Below are 16,634 nucleotides of genomic sequence, written 5' to 3'. Positions count from 1 at the left end.
ATCTTACTTTCATTAAGAAATATCACTTATCTGCAGGACAGGTTTCAATCGAAAATTAAGCATAAGAGACTAAAAAAATTTTCTACTCTCATTAATACACATATTATGAATGAATGCGCTAAAGTGCAATCCGTAGAATGTGTACTAAGGTGCATAGGGAAGATACACTTGTGCTTTCCAAAAAAGGAGAGATGAAGTGAGAATGAAGGGGAAATAGAAAAGAGATACAGATGAAATGTTAACATATAAGAAAATATTTATTTGACACAAGGTTTTATTTTCAGAATACATTATGTGGTTTAAGAAACAATACATATAAACACTGAACAATATGATACTGCATTGAATTTATTTTCGGCCTTTTCTAGGCAAAATTTTTTATCAATTCTGCTTATCCATGACAACAATTTGAAAATCGAAGGAAACAATTTACACTGAATATAGGGTGAAGCGAAAATTAGAGATTTATGATTATACAAACAGAGAATTCACATTAACAGAATAAGCCCGTGTATTTTATAGTAATTATGACCACTGAATAAAACCAATGGAAACCTTTAAAGTTTGAAACTGTCATTTTGATGCCCGACCGAGATGGTATCCTTACGCCTGCTTACCCGACATCGTTATTTGGCTATATTCCAATTCTGTATCGTGGTTGAAATGTTTGCAATTCGTTAAAATGCCATCTAGATAAGGATATATAAAGCTTAATAAATAAGTATAATTCATAGTCGTATATAATTACTTGATCCACGTAAAATTATCCATAATCCACGATTAGAAAAAGGTCGAAAACATTGTTCTAGAACAGCGGTTAAGCTTTTATGACTTGCGTACCCCCTTGGCAGTCCGTTTTCCTAAGTTTTATTTCCCATTTCTTATTTTCGCTAAGTTTTATTTCGCATGGTCCTCAAACAGCCTTGGTCAATTATACAGCGCTGTACAGTTTCATGTAAAAAACATTTTATTTTTTAATCGAAAAGCGTTGGAGATAAATATAATAAAAATATAATTATATTTTTATTTAAAACTAAGCTTAGTGCCGTGACGTATTACAGTGCGTTACAGTAGGCCAACATCCGCCACTATTACTATTATTTTTTTATTTTGCGTACCCCTGTACCCTCGGTTAGGAATCGCTGTCTAGATCATGACATAACTAAGGTTCAAAGTTTTGGATGCAACATTTTCTATGAATGGGTGCTGAATTTTGTCGAAATTGGTGCAAATGTCCAAAAACATCAGTATTTTTTTCGTAACAAAACATATCAGTAAATTAATAATTACACTGCGTTAGACATATATCGTGAACATTATTCGGAAGTTTATTTCAGTACAGTCAAAATAATATTCATCGTCAGAGATCACATCACGTACTTCTTCCGTAGTATTCCATTGATAATCTTTGGGTAAATTTTTACTTTTCTAGCCTCTTTATAGCTTTTTTTGACGCTATGTACAGCGAACAGTTCCACTTCCACATCCCTGCATTGTACAGTTTCTTTCACTTTCTGTATAGCTTCAGAATCAGAATCGTCAAGACTTAAGATAAATTCTAATATCTTCCTGTAGTTCTCACAGTAGAAAACAGTTGTCTCAATCCATAACCTACCAAGTGAAATACAGGTTCTGGTGGTAATTCTGTGATTTCAGGTACAACTGAATTCTTGCTGGAGCTTTCTGTAACAAGTTTTTCATGTTTTAAATGAACTCATTTGCAATCGAGTATTTCAGTCGGACGGCTTCGCAGACGCCATGTATCAGAACTGAACTTGCCTGAAAAATGACATTGTAATGTGATTTGTCGGGGCTACATTCAACATAAGAACAACATATTCAACATAAGACAGATTTATATAATTATCGCAACAGCGTTAAATCTCTGAACGCAGAATTCAGCAAAATTATTCCCATTCTCTGCATTGGTTTAAACTTTAAAATACTTAAAATATTGTATGGGTGTAGTTTGAATACAAAGTAATAAAATGGGAGCAGGATTATGGTTTGGGTGCATTTTTTTGCCTCCTACTATTCCAAAAAATGAATATCTATGCATTTCTAGTGTCGATTTATCATGCCCCATCATTTTGTGAAATGGGTGTTGCACCAAAATTCCGAACTTAGATCTCAAGTAAAATTTAGTTGTCTTCTTACTAAATAAAACGACAACTAAATTTTACTTGAGATCTTTTTATCAAAAGAATGTTTTTATTTCTTTGTTCATTCCATCAAATTGTAGGTAAGAATCCAAATAGCTAGTCTGACATAGTTTTATGCTTCTTTATGCATCAAATCTCATTGTGAAGATAGCTTCAATTTTGTTATCTTTTGTTTTTTGTTATCAATTTTGTAAATTTTGGTCTTAGGCCTATCCTTAAAAAGACTTTAAGCACTGTTTTGAGAGGACTTGCAAAAAGCAAGTCTTCTCAAAACAGATTCACTGCTTTGCGGCTCTCTCATAAAGACGCGCAGCTGATTCTCCGAATGAAATTATTTAGAATTTTATTCCCATAATCAATTGGAAAAAAAATGCATTTCGTGTTATAAGCTGATTTCACGTAATATATTATGTATGCCATATCTCCTGCTTAATTAAAATGGAAAATTTGTTCCATATTTTTATCTATAAATAATTCCTGGTGGACAAACAAACGCTTGTCACTTTTCGGGTCGCATAAAACAGATAAATATTCAGAATATAGTATATCACTATGTAACCTATTGATTTGCATATTAAAGTGTCTATGATTCAATTGGATTGGATTGGTGAGATGAGGCAACGCGACATGTGGAATATCTGCCAAAGGAAAAGGATACCGGGAGGAGTTTCAATGGAAACGGATTCCTATTTGTGTGTTAAACGCGTGGAATGAACCCGGAAAACTCCACGTGGTCAAACCGCTAGTGAGACGAAAACCCGCAACCAATTACTGCTCGACCACCAACTGATGGTCGAGTGGTGTTATCCAATCGACCATCTGGGTGTCCGTAATTCAATGATAAAAATTTTAAATAACTTACAAGAGTTGATTTATAAATAAGAGATTTATTTTTATAAAATTAGTTTGGGAAGATAGAATAATGAAACGAATTTAAAAAAAAAATTATTTTATTCATACATATTCAACATAAATACATTTTTAATTAAAAATATATACTTTTTTAACATTCAATCCATTTTTTCATTCTGTGCAGAAAAAAATTGTTTTCTGATTGATCTATTCCCGTACAGCAGTTTGAACTTCGGCATCCGACTAAAATTGTTAACCTTCAATTTTGAAAATAACTATAAATGCTATATCTGGACTGTAAACAGGAGAATACCAGATTCTGTAACTCCAGATTCATAAGCGTTCCTTACTGCAGTCCGGCCTTGCATTAACATGGTAAAGAAAAAGACAGTACTTTCTAGCTTTACTTTGCAAGAGGATCTCTTTAATGTTCCTAAGGTTTCACAATACTTTATTCGAATTGTGGATTTCTTGAATTTCAATAGGCGCAACTTTCCCTCGCTAAAAATTCGATCACTGATCGCTGCTTTTTACGCAAGTTGATTTATTCAAATTTAATGTTTATACTTCTCGTTTCCAAAGCATCCTAGAAATATCGCCACCGAAATATATTGGAATTTTCTCTTCTCCTTGTGTCTGTCTATCTTTACTTTTTTGATTGTCATAATTTAATTAGTCTTATGGTATTTTCTATAAAAGGTATTGCTAGTATTTCTAAATTAATAATTTTGTTTGTTCTTTAAAACTCAAGTCAAATATATATCATATGAAAGCTACGTGGAAAAAATTCCAGACAGTTAAATATAAGTAAAAAAAAAAAATTATAAAAGAAACTATTATTCTCGTTAAATGAAAATAATGTTATACTTAAAATATTCAAAATTATAATATCGGGCTTATCATTAATCATAATTTATGATAAAATATATTATTAGTAATTAAAATAAGTTTTGAAAAATTAATAACAGGACATTTGCATGGGTGTGGGATGATTTCAATACTTTACAACATTATTTCATTTCCTCCATGAAACAGCTCTCTAATGCGAATTCTTGAACAAAGGGATCGTCCATAAATTACATAACGCTATTTTTATACTTTTCAATTATCATCCCACCCCCTGCAATGCTGCGTAACGCTGTCTCACGTATCAAATCCCAAAATCACGCAATGCATATCCTCGATCAATTTGAGTAAACGGCTAGGCTAAAAATTACCATGTAGATTACTCTCAAGGCATTAATTAACGGACTTTTTGCATTCTTTTTTAACATTAATATATTTAAACATCTTACTTTACCTACTTTACTTTACCTTAACTATTTAAATAATAAAATATAACTGAGATCACTTTTATTTTTCAACTACACTATTTTAATTTTTTAGAATCTGTAATAAAAAAGTATGTATTAGTAAAATAAAGGCATGTGCTTTTCAACACTAAAAAAGGCAATAAAAGTTTTCTAAATAAATTAATTTTGTTGGTTGTTTAAGTTATGGTAACGCAATACTATGGCGATCTGTCTAGGGGGATGCCTTCCGGGAGTTCTTTTTAAGGGAACAGGCCCCTATTTAGGCGTTACAGACGTGGAGAAAAGCCGGAAAACTCCACGTGACCAGCTTATTCGAGTGAGGCGCGAACTCACGACCGAACTCCCAGTGTTTAGGGAACGAAGACCGCTTGGCCATTGGTGGGACTTGTTAATATAGATCTCACGCCATCTATAAACTTTTAGCGCCAATCTGAGTTCTTATTTTACCGTTATTCTATGACATCAAAATACTGCCCAATTCGTAACTTAGTGCGGATTAATGAATTTCTCGACTAATCTACCAACAAAAAGGAGTAAACTTAAATATCCGACTGTTGGTAGGTCTAATTTTTTTTTCTCGAAGCCCAGGATATGTTGATTGCCATGAACGGGCCGTCACTACTGTCATCGTTAATCCGAAGCCCCGCCAATTGACGTTAGTCGGTCTTAAGAATGCTAAATTGCCAACATGAGACCCCAACAATTATAGATGGCGTGAGATGCAAGATTGAAAAGAGCCATAGAGACAGAACTAGTGGAGGAGCCTCATTGTACCAGAGAATTAGTACGTCCGAATCATCTGTAGATGGACTCGGAAAACATTTGCTACATTGATGGTTTTTGTATAAAACGCCAAATTTTAAATGGGTTCATTGATTGTATTTTATAATTGAATAAAACTGTCGATTTCAACAAGTTCCTGCTACTATCTTGTTATTTTGTACATATGCGTATCTAAAAAATAATAAAATACAACGTTCTGTATTTAAGTGTAACTATAGTTTTTATTGTAATACTGTGTATAATTTCGATCTTATTAAAGTAATACCGTATTTCCCCAAAAATAAGCCCTAGCTTGATTTTTCAGGATGCTCGTAATATAAGATTTTTCAGGATGCTCGTAATTTTAGAAGTAGGACATAAGTCCTACCTGTAAAATTAGCTCCAGTTAAGATCGTCAGTCAGATGGTCCGTTGCAACGCATATAATATAATTAATATATAATTAAATTAAACTTATTATTATTATTATTATTAACATAAAATAAATGCTTAATACTTATGATTTACATTAAGTATTTGTAAATACCCAAGCAAGCTCCTTTGGACGAGACATCCCCTGAAAATAAGACCTAATGCGTCTTTTGGAGCAAAAATGAATATAAGACCCGGTCTTATTTTCGGGGAAACACGATAATAATTTCAGAACTCAAAAATTTTTCTTTGTCCCATCCTCCACTTAGTACTGTAGCGTGCCTACTGTATTATATTTAAAAGAACTTGATGCTTCAATGAAACATTATCAAAGAACTTTTTAGACAGCGTTTCTCAACCTGGGGGTCGCGAGAGACTAATGAAATCATTTTATGACAAAAAAATCATTTATTATAAACATTTTACTTACAATAAGTACACATGTAAGAAAAGAAATTAATGTGATGGTTGCATTTGTTTTTCATTTAAAATTTTCTCCGTACGTGGATCAAATTACGAAGAGCACGTACACATTAAGTTGGAACTTGTAAATTGCTCATATATGTACACGTCATACATGCATGTTCATACCCGTCGCTATAAAGGCAGCGACATAAAATAATAGGAATACTGTAGTTGTATTACATTTTTTATACTGTCGGTATTTTCTTAATGTATAAAATTAGTGCAATTTGATTATATAATATTTTAAAAAATTTACATTTATAATTACAGTCAAAATTCAATTAGTAATAGGCTTACTGTTATTATTCCTTTGGGTGGGGGTCGCGAAATATTAATTTTATTTATATTTACTATTTGGGGGGTTGCGGAGCTAAGAAGGTTGAGAATCGCTGTTTTAGACATTTAATCCTATTCTTGATTATATATTACTTTAGTGAAAGTTTTCAACAATGAATATCTGCAGGAAATTGTAAAATATTTTTATAACTGGATGTAAAAGGATCCAAAATTTTGTTCTTTTTTTTTCGCTTAGATTCATGTGATGGCATCTGTGACCAAACCCCTCAATTTCATTTTATTCACTCGAGTTTTTCCGATGCCCTTAACGGAGAAATTACATAAACTTCTTTTTCATTTAATTTCATTACATCGACTTTCACTTTCAGCGTTGAACGTTTACGTTTCTGACATAAAAATGTATTAAGGATTTAGCTCCATTGCTTGGAATCAAAATACAGGATATTCAATAAGTCGCGTAACCAAAGGAAAAAGATAGTACTCGTAGTATGAGACCTTGCTGTCTTCTTTACAGGTGAGCCAATGGTATTGTAACTTGCTGTAACGTGGTTTTCATTTTTGGTCACAACAGATTCTTGAGAGCTACATAGAGACCCACATTGGAAGCATTTGCACAATGTTCCGGAAACAAGTGCTCCAAAAAAATGGAGTATTAAACAGCTCTACGACAAATTTAAGACCACGGTTAGTGTAACAATGTTCCAAGTACTGGTTGTCCAAGAACAATGCTGACGGGAGAAGTTAATGGATATTCAGCTGCAATAACTATCAGTTCCAGCAAGTCCTTGCGACGTTTTCCCAATTGCTGTATTTGTGAGTTCTGTGCATGCAGATGTCAGAAAAAACTACACATTTCTTTACTAGATCTGTGCCATTTAGGAATTGCAGCTAACTGACCATGTCGTCGTATACAAAATTGTCAATGAATCATGGAGCAAGTGGCTCCAGATGGAGAAGAGTTAAAAAATTGGTATTGGGCGGACGAGACGTGATTCCATTTAAATGGTTACTTCAATGCCCAAAAAACACGCTCTTACGTTCGCCAAAAATTCCCCATATCTTACACGAAACACCCTCCATAGCCAGGTTAGTGTATGAATCGCGATATCCCGTGTTTTCATTTACCTTTTTCGAACAGGCAGCGAATAGCGACCGGTACATTTTGATATAGAAATTTTACATGCTCAGACGGCGAACATAAAAATAGTTCTAGAAAAACAATGCCACATCACAAAACACCATAATATTCTTGGAGAACCTGTTCCTGGAAGGCTAATTTCGCAATGATTGTGGCCTTCCAGATCGCTCGACCTCAGTCTCTGACTTTTCTTACGGAGACACTTGAAGTCTGCTACTTATTTGTCGCATCCGCATACGTTGACGGATTTGCGGGCGAACATTCAAAATTCTAGCAAACATTTCTCGGGACACACTCCGACTGGTGTTACGCAACGATTCCGACCTGTGCACTTGTGTAAATCTGTGAACCATTCACATTTTATGATGTACTACGATTTACCATGGTTGCGATTTATTGAACATCTTTATTTATGAAAATCAATATAAATCTCGCGGGACCTGACTTAATGTTCATTTTTTTTGAGAGAAAAGATTTTTGTTTAGAAGAGTCCATTAAGGAAAGTTGTACTATACTATTTTATTTCTATCATTCATACATTTCAATAATTTATTAAGCTATCTCTCAGGGGTTTAACTATACTTTCAAATATTGACGATGAGTCTATATCATGAAATTTTCTTATTCTAAACTATAAAATAAAACAATATCTAATTAATATCTATGTTGATTATTTAAGATTTAATTTAATTTTATGATTATTTAAGATATGAAAAGTAATTATTTCATTACAGATTATTTTAATTATTTCATTTATGCAGAATCAGCGGAGAACCACAACTACAGGAATAATCTGGAGAATATTTTCTTTAAAAACAGAGCAAAATATGAAATGTTTAGTCATACGTTTTTCAGAATCTGCAAGACAATATTTAAAAACGAAAATGATAAAAACATATGAAAAGACAATTATACGCTCAAATTCGGCGAGAAATTACTGAAGATTCTTTTAAACGTTGCAAAATGATGACATAATTTTAATTGATAAGTCAGGTAACCAATAAAAGAATTTTATTCCATAATTATTGATATACATTACTAAGTTAATACGATATTTTGCACATTTTACATTATATACTACGAAAAAGAAAATATTAACACATTATCAGTCTTCACAAGAATTTTACATCATTTGAATCTTGGAATTTAGAATAGACGACAAATCGAAATATATGCATAAATATACATAATGTATATAGAAACCTATATTGAATGTATAGAGTAATTAAATATACAAAGATTACTTTTTAAAATTTATAAATTGATGCGATATTTGTCATTCATTAATTACAATGAAACTAATTCTAAATATATGAAACAAAAGGTATAAAATCAAATTGTGTGGCAAATAACTGACACGATTTTTTTAAAATTATTTCATGAAAATTTATTTTTTTTTAAATTACAACAAAATCAAGCGGATCTTGAAATAATTTATAATATAAATATCCAAAGTTACTGTACTGGCAAAAATACAATGGGAAGTTCCAACCTAAATGAAATTATGTCAAGAGAATATTTTCAATTTTTTGCAGACTGCAGTCGGAGAGAGAAAATAAATTTTCCTTTCTTAATGAAAAATTATCATAGAATCTCGGTATTTAAAATTTTATGCAAGGCAGAGTGCAGCACAAATTTACATCACTGTAGAATATTTAAAATAATAAAAACGAAAGGTTTTACAATTAATTAATAACAGTCACCAACATATTACAGACTATGTGGCTGGTCACAATTTCGTAATTTTTTTTTTTTATAATAAATCACGAAATGAATTAACAAGATGAATCGAAAGAACGTTTGGCAATGACCGAATATAAACAAAATATAATAGTATAAGCATTACTATATAATATATGAAATAAAAAATATAAGTCAAATTGCAGGGAAAACGATAGAATAATTTAGAAAAAAGTTTTTTTTTTTCATGTCAAATTTATCTCATTTTAATTACAACAAAAGCAAATTAGTCGTGAAAGGAAAAACATTTTTCTTACAGACAATTAACAACATATGATTTAACATTAAGAGATTTCATTTATTCATCGACTTATCAATGTAAGAATAATTTAATACTTGGCGGCCTTCTAAAGACACTATCAATAAGTTGAAAATGTTTTATATGTTAAATTCTTAAGAAACTCTTCTATTGGCTTTCTTTTTCATAGTCATTTACAACAGTAACAGCAAAGGTTACTTATTATTGCGAAGTCATAATTTTAATATTTTTACTTGGAAATAATTAGTATTCTAAATAGCATTCAGATATCAAAAATAACTATTCTGTTACTACATAAATGAAAAAATCTGTTCGATATTTGTTTGTTGACATGATAATCCTACTTCACAAATAAAACATTTAAAAATGATAAATATACACAATATATATAACATTTCATTTTTTCTATATAATATCGCTATCAAATATATATATAATTCTAAAATAATGTAAAAGAAATACTAGTTTTTATTGTCATTTGAGAAACTGGAATAGTAGAGGAAGCTTATGGTTGTTTACAGCAACTTGCAATTTTATTTTGATATGACTCTAATGAATATATTTTAATATTAATCATACAAATAATAATATAATATTTAAATTCTTTCTAAATTAAACAAAATTTAAATTTAGAAATTCGTAAACTAATTTCGCGATATTGTACTATGAGTCAGATGAAATCATTCTAATATTACTAACAACTTCTACTAGGAACTGTAAAGCTTGATATCAAATGGAAATTAAATAATATTGAACTTCTTAAGTATTCATTGTTCCTTAAATTTCATTTTCTTCATTACAGCTCTTAGAAACAAAAATAATAACTTTGAATTCTTTTTACATTTATGACGTAAGCTTTAATGATACTACTTGAAATTAGAACGTCATACTAACAAGGGGACATCCAAACTTTGATATACATTTTGCTGAAATTTTAATGTTTTAGAATATCCCTTTCACTAGTGCACAATAACATAAATTCGTACCAATGAGTAATAGTTTATGACAAATCATTGTTTAAACTTTTCCGTGTGTGCTATATATCGAGCTCTATCAGCAAATCGTAACGAGTAGTCGTGGACGTGTGTTAAGGTCCACGACTACTCGTTACGGTACAGGTTAAAAAGGTCAACGTTGCGGGTTCATTCCTGTAAATAGCAAACCAATACTTTCTCTGCAGTTGTTGGTTTAAAATATATGAATGATTTTAATAATTACAAAATAGTATTTTTGGGCCAAATATATTTTTTTACAATTCAATGGGTTGCATCCTTTAAAAGAATTGTGAAAAAAGTTGAGAAAAAGCAAAACGATCTCATGATGTTGAACTTTTCAACCTAATACCTTACTCGTCCACGCTAACGTTATGATTCCTTTATAGAATTCTATAATACACACGGAAAAGTTTAAACAATGATTTCTCGTAAACTATTACTCATTGGCATGAGTTATGTTACCGTTCATTAGTGGAAGGTGTGTACTAAAACGTATTAAAATTTTAACAAAATCTAGGATTTTGAGCATCAAACACAAGACCGTGTTATTTATTAAACACTTGGCACTTTTCCACTTCTATTAGTTGAGACGAGATTTTATTTCACTCGTTTCGGGCATTTCGCCCCTCTTCAGTCAACTAATAAAACAATATACAACATTTCAAGTAATATAACACACACTAACAGATACCACAAAAATTAATTTAAAACGTACCGTTAGTTCCTCGAACTCAAGGGTGCGCGTGCATAGCACAATTTGGACCTCAAAGTTACAGCAACAAATGTAAATGTTCTACGTACGGCTAATTAAATTGTAAAATTTCTTTTAAAATATATAAACATACAGGCTTATTTTATACATATCGGTATATTAAACATATTCGGTATCTTACTTTTTTAAAATCGAACGCAATAGATCTTTAATCTTCTTTTTACTAACTTTTTTCTTTTCTTCATTGTTGTTTTATCTTGACATAAAGCAATAAACGTTTGGACCTGGTGTTAACTAAAAAACTCACTTTTCGTCTAGTACTGGCTCATTATTACGCAGATTAGTTTGTCATGACCAGCAGAATATGCAAATGGTCAACAAACAACTGCGTAATAATGAGCCAGTACTAGACGAAAAGTGAGTTTTTTAGTTAACACCAGGTCCAAACGTTTATTGCTTTATGTCAAGATAAAACAACAATGAAGAAAAGAAAAAAGTTAGTAAAAAGAAGATTAAAGATCTATTGCGTTCGATTTTAAAAAAGTAAGATACCGAATATGTTTAATATACCGATATGTATAAAATAAGCTTGTATGTTTATATATTTTAAAAGAAATTTTACAATTTAATTAGCCGTACGTAGAACATTTACATTTGTTGCTGTAACTTTGAGGTCCAAATTGTGCTATGCACGCGCACCCTTGAGTTCGAGGAACTAACGGTACGTTTTAAATTAATTTTTGTGGTATCTGTTAGTGTGTGTTATATTACTTGAAATGTTGTATATTGTTTTATTAGTTGACTGAAGAGGGGCGAAATGCCCGAAACGAGTGAAATAAAATCTCGTCTCAACTAATAGAAGTGGAAAAGTGCCAAGTGTTTAATAAATAACACGGTCTTGTGTTTGATGCTCAACATATAAGAAAACACGGTTTCAAGAATACCTAAATTATAAAAATCTAGGATGTCAAAGCTTGGTCCCCCTTGTAAGTGTTTTGATTTACAATTCGAATAGTCAGCCTAATAATACATTAGAATCTATTCCAGCCTGATTGCACTATAATGAAACATATTGCAAACGTAGACAAGAATCAATACAATACAATAAACAGCAAATATTAAATAACATCACATCTATCACAAATTGGTAATATAATCATCTTTGATTTTTTCTAATAACCATGTAGACATTGCAAGTAATCAACTTCAAATTGCAACGTTATACTCAAGAGCTTATATATAATAAAGAGGCGAATTAATCATCGAATTCTATTGACTAGTCTATCAAGTATCTGTGTTGTATGCCATTCTACTCAACAATTTGAGAGGACTGGTTTAATTTTTTGTGCAAAGTATCAATATACATATCAATGTATGTACAGTACATGGAACCGATTTCAATTTAATCCCTTTCGAGCTCACAAACTTCCAGAATAACTGCGATGCAGCGATTATCTCTAAATTTTTAGAGAATCTAAAGCACACTTCGCATCCGATCCCTCAAGGCAATAAAAAAAAAAAAAAAAAAAATACTGAATACTCGGAATTTCGATCAGTTTAGCGCGTTCAGTTTCGATAAATTTTTAATCAAATCTTCCTGTGTATATTAAATATAAATGGATTGATTCTCATTTGTTATTCCGCTTAATTTTAGTAAAATTTTAGTAACTCAAAAACATAAGCGATTTTTTACAAGTCCGTTTTAATCCAATAAAAGCAATGGAAATGAGCTAAATATATTTAAGAATTTATTTCTGAGCTGTAGGTGTAAACTTACATCATTTTAGGCGTAGATGTTTTCCAATTATAACAATACAGTATACATTTTCGTAATTCTGTATAGTAGTATAGATGTAAATAGAATGCAACCAATTATATATGAAATTACAATTAATGCTATAAAATATTGATCAACTCTGATATTAGATTCGAACAAGAATTTTTTGAGACTAAATCTTCCTTGAAACTCAATCTTTTCTGATTTTTGAATCTGACTTTTATTTATAGAATTTAATAGAAGTAATTCTAAGCTTGAATTCCATTTTGAAAAAATATAAAAGTACTCGAATTGAAATCCGATAAAATATTCTAGAACTCTTATTAGTGAGAAGATCCCTCAGTAATAGTATCATATTTGCACAATAATAAAATTTTTATTTTTAAATATAAACCCTGCAAAAATATATTCAATTATATAAATCGTTTAATTTAGATTAAAATCCACACTCCACAATTTGGTGAGATTGGATTGATTCTGTGCGATGGAATAATTATTACATCAATGCATTCATTGTAAAGCTTAATTCAAATAAAGTTTTGTGTATATTTTTAATTAATTTAATCTCCATAATTTTTAGGATGCCATTAAACATGTAATTAAACGCAATCATAAATAGCCTGAATAAATTTAGAGAACCCAGATTATCATCCTTAGACAAGCATTGTCCATTTATTATGTATTCTTTTCTATATAAGTTCTGTATAATATAAAGAATACGTTAATATTTCTTATTAAATAAGTTTATTATTACAATTCATTAAAAAATAACAACTTTAAATAGTAATAGTGTCTTTAAAGTTCATATTTAAAATCTGCTCTTCACTAAATATTAATTTGGGTTATTTATTACTAGAAAATTGTATTCTATACGAATAATGAAAACTCAAACATTTTAATCAAAATTATTTTATTTTCTAATTTCTAATGTTCTTAATCTTTATCCGAAATTACTAAATTATTTTACTATGTCTTAACAGGAAGAAATTGACTGATAACACAGAAAAATAATTGTTTATTAAAACAATTTTAAATTATTTACAAGTCCAGTTTTGATTATTTTAAAACTTTTAATTTCTTTACATTAGATTAATTTATTTAAAAATATGTTCGATTATATTTTGGTTAAATTGTTTAGTGTCATATATTTTAACTTTAAAATATTTTTAAAAATAGATATGATTATCCATTTATATGCATGCAACCAGCAAAAACGAAATGCACAGTTTCTTTTTCTAATGTTGTGCCTGTTCTGAAAAATCAAGACTACACGAAAATAAAAAATATTTGAAGTCAAATATTCAACTAATTCTTTTTTATGAGTAAAGAAAAAATTAAGATATGTCGGTCAAATTATTCCGTGTATTTGCTTGCACATTTCATGGTGGAATTTTTTACTACGCATTTTTATGTCGAAAGCAAAAGTCAAATTAACACTGTATAAAATTTTTATGTAGATATCTGTTAAGTTACTAGAATACACAGTAACTTTCTATGGCGTTAATACTGGTGTATACATTTCCGCTAATGCCATTAAAAAATTACATATAGTAAAAATATTTTTGTCTTAACGACTAATTTTGTCCGAATTTTCGATGATACTAAATAAACTAATCATAATTCTGTTTGATCCAGATAATTACAATTTTTCTTCTTCAAAAAATTTTGTCTACAGTTGTTTTTGTAAATATTTTTTAACTGTAAGCCTATTTTTTAAGTATCTCTTCTTTACTTCTGACAACTTTGATCTTCAACTCATTTAAATTCATTTTGCCATTTTAGACGTTCCTTCTCTTGGGTTTCTTTTTGCCATCTACACTTTAGGAACTAAGGACTTTTTCAATTTTTACAACTTTCCTATATATTATATATTATATATATATCCTTATCATGAAATTCTTTTTCTGTGAAACAATATAAAAAAACCAGTGATAAAAAGTTTTAAGTATTTTATTTTCTTTGCATTTTCGTCTTTTCCGTCCTGCAAGCTTTAAAAGGGCCTTTTATGCATAGCCATTATGAATTCCGCTGAGTGATGAGGAATAGGCACAAACATAGGTCAATTCATCCCTGAATGCTTCCATCCCTATTCAAACCCGAGTGCTACAAATCAAAAATCAATACTCTTTTTTAATTTTCTTGTAATTTAAAGTCAGCAATTCTTTGAAATTGGCTATTTTGAAAATCTTTTCCAATGTTAGAATTTTATAAATCATCTGAGTGAAATTCAAAAGTTTGTTTTACAAAAACATGTATTTACAATTTAAAAAATATATAAATCTTCTTTAATAAATTAATACTATACATAACTTATTACTATAGAAGCATTATTCTTTTTATTAATGTAATTTACTCTAATATTTTAAAAATTTGTTTATAAACAATAGACCTATGAAAAAATTTACATAGTAGTTTTAAATCTCTTATGTTTGGAGTTATATTCTACTTTATTAACTCCTTTACACTGCTCATTCATCACTATTCACTAGCTATTTTTCATGTGGGTGTTTTACTTAAAGTGTTACATGTTAATAATTGGAAAAGAACTTGACCTAACCACTTTTTCTTGTGCAAAAGATCTTCCTAACAATGATAAAGTTATGTTGCTCCTTGCAGGAAAGGATTAAACAATTTGAATTAACTCACATCTTCAACTGCCCACAAGTTATAAAAATGGTTTAGATGAAAGTTTCTTGTTGTTTCTGTAGAATCCAAAAATATGCACTTTTCTATATGACTCCATTTGAAAAATTTCAGTTTTGCCTCATTCCTCTGAAAAAAAGAACAGGAGTAACATAATTTTATAAATAAAATATAGTTTGAAATGGTCAAGCTGTTCTCCAGTTATTAGTTTGCAACATTTTACTATACATTTGATTTTTTCTTATTTCCTTTTAATGTTCCTTTATTATGTTTTTAAATGTATTTATCATTGTAATCAGATATATAAATAAACTTAAGTTAAATTAATTTTTGCTACCTTCTGGTCTTCCATTATTTTTATTTTTCAGAGAACTCCTCTCTGTCTCAAGTTCTATTCTCTATTTATATTTTAAACAGATCAAATTTATCAAGAGTTATAGTAATACTGTACTTCACAATACAGTTCACTTAAACATTCATTCAAATTATATTTTGCATTTTGTTTTCACTAGGTATTATAAGTCTTTATTTCTATTCTACACTCATTAACAAAAAGAGTTACACACCAAGATAAAATTGTCCAATTATTGCAAAACTTACATATCTGTCTGAGAAGTAGTTGTATGCTAAGTAATTACATTTGTGGTTCAAATGCATGCCACCTAATGCCATAGAAGTGCTTTAAAATCACTACTGCCCCAGTATCCTATAAATAGGTTAGTGGCAGCTCACAGTATTCAGACTTTTCATTCTATCTGTATTTTTGAAATCTTCAAATGCCAGGCCATGTCTATGCAACACCGTCACAGACATTATGCACAATTGACAAAGTTTGACAAAGGCTACAACATTAAGCTTAGGTAAAGAGCATAGCCATTAACCAAATTGCCCATCATCTGAGCCATTCTGGCCTGAGTGTGAGGTGGTGTTGAGAACAGAAGATATGAAGATATGTCAAAATATATATATATATATACATGGCTGGCAGGCTATAGATACCACAGACAGCCCATCAAGAGACATGATTATCTGACTGTCTGATTGTTACACAAGCACAAACAGCTGCAATGGCATCTTTGTACACCATC

At 30.1% G+C, this 16,634-nt stretch overlaps 1 protein-coding gene across 1 annotated transcript in view; it reads right to left on the bottom strand.

Moving 5' to 3' along the window:
* Window positions 1-12,529: 12,529 nt before the first annotated feature.
* Window positions 12,530-16,634, bottom strand: part of LOC136984164 (probable serine/threonine-protein kinase DDB_G0283337) — a 68,623-nt gene continuing 64,518 nt past the window's right edge. The window contains exon 11 of the transcript XR_010882158.1: window positions 12,530-12,961. The gene's annotated coding sequence lies outside the window, so the exon portion shown is untranslated. The remainder of the gene's footprint in view (window positions 12,962-16,634) is intronic.

The sequence above is a fragment of the Centruroides vittatus genome, unplaced genomic scaffold (genome assembly GCF_030686945.1).
Source record: "Centruroides vittatus isolate TY-2023 unplaced genomic scaffold, ASM3068694v2 contig_905, whole genome shotgun sequence".
Lineage (NCBI taxonomy): Eukaryota > Metazoa > Arthropoda > Arachnida > Scorpiones > Buthidae > Centruroides > Centruroides vittatus.
Note: the sequence above shows the minus strand (reverse complement) of the source record. Positions and strands in the feature narration are given on the sequence as shown.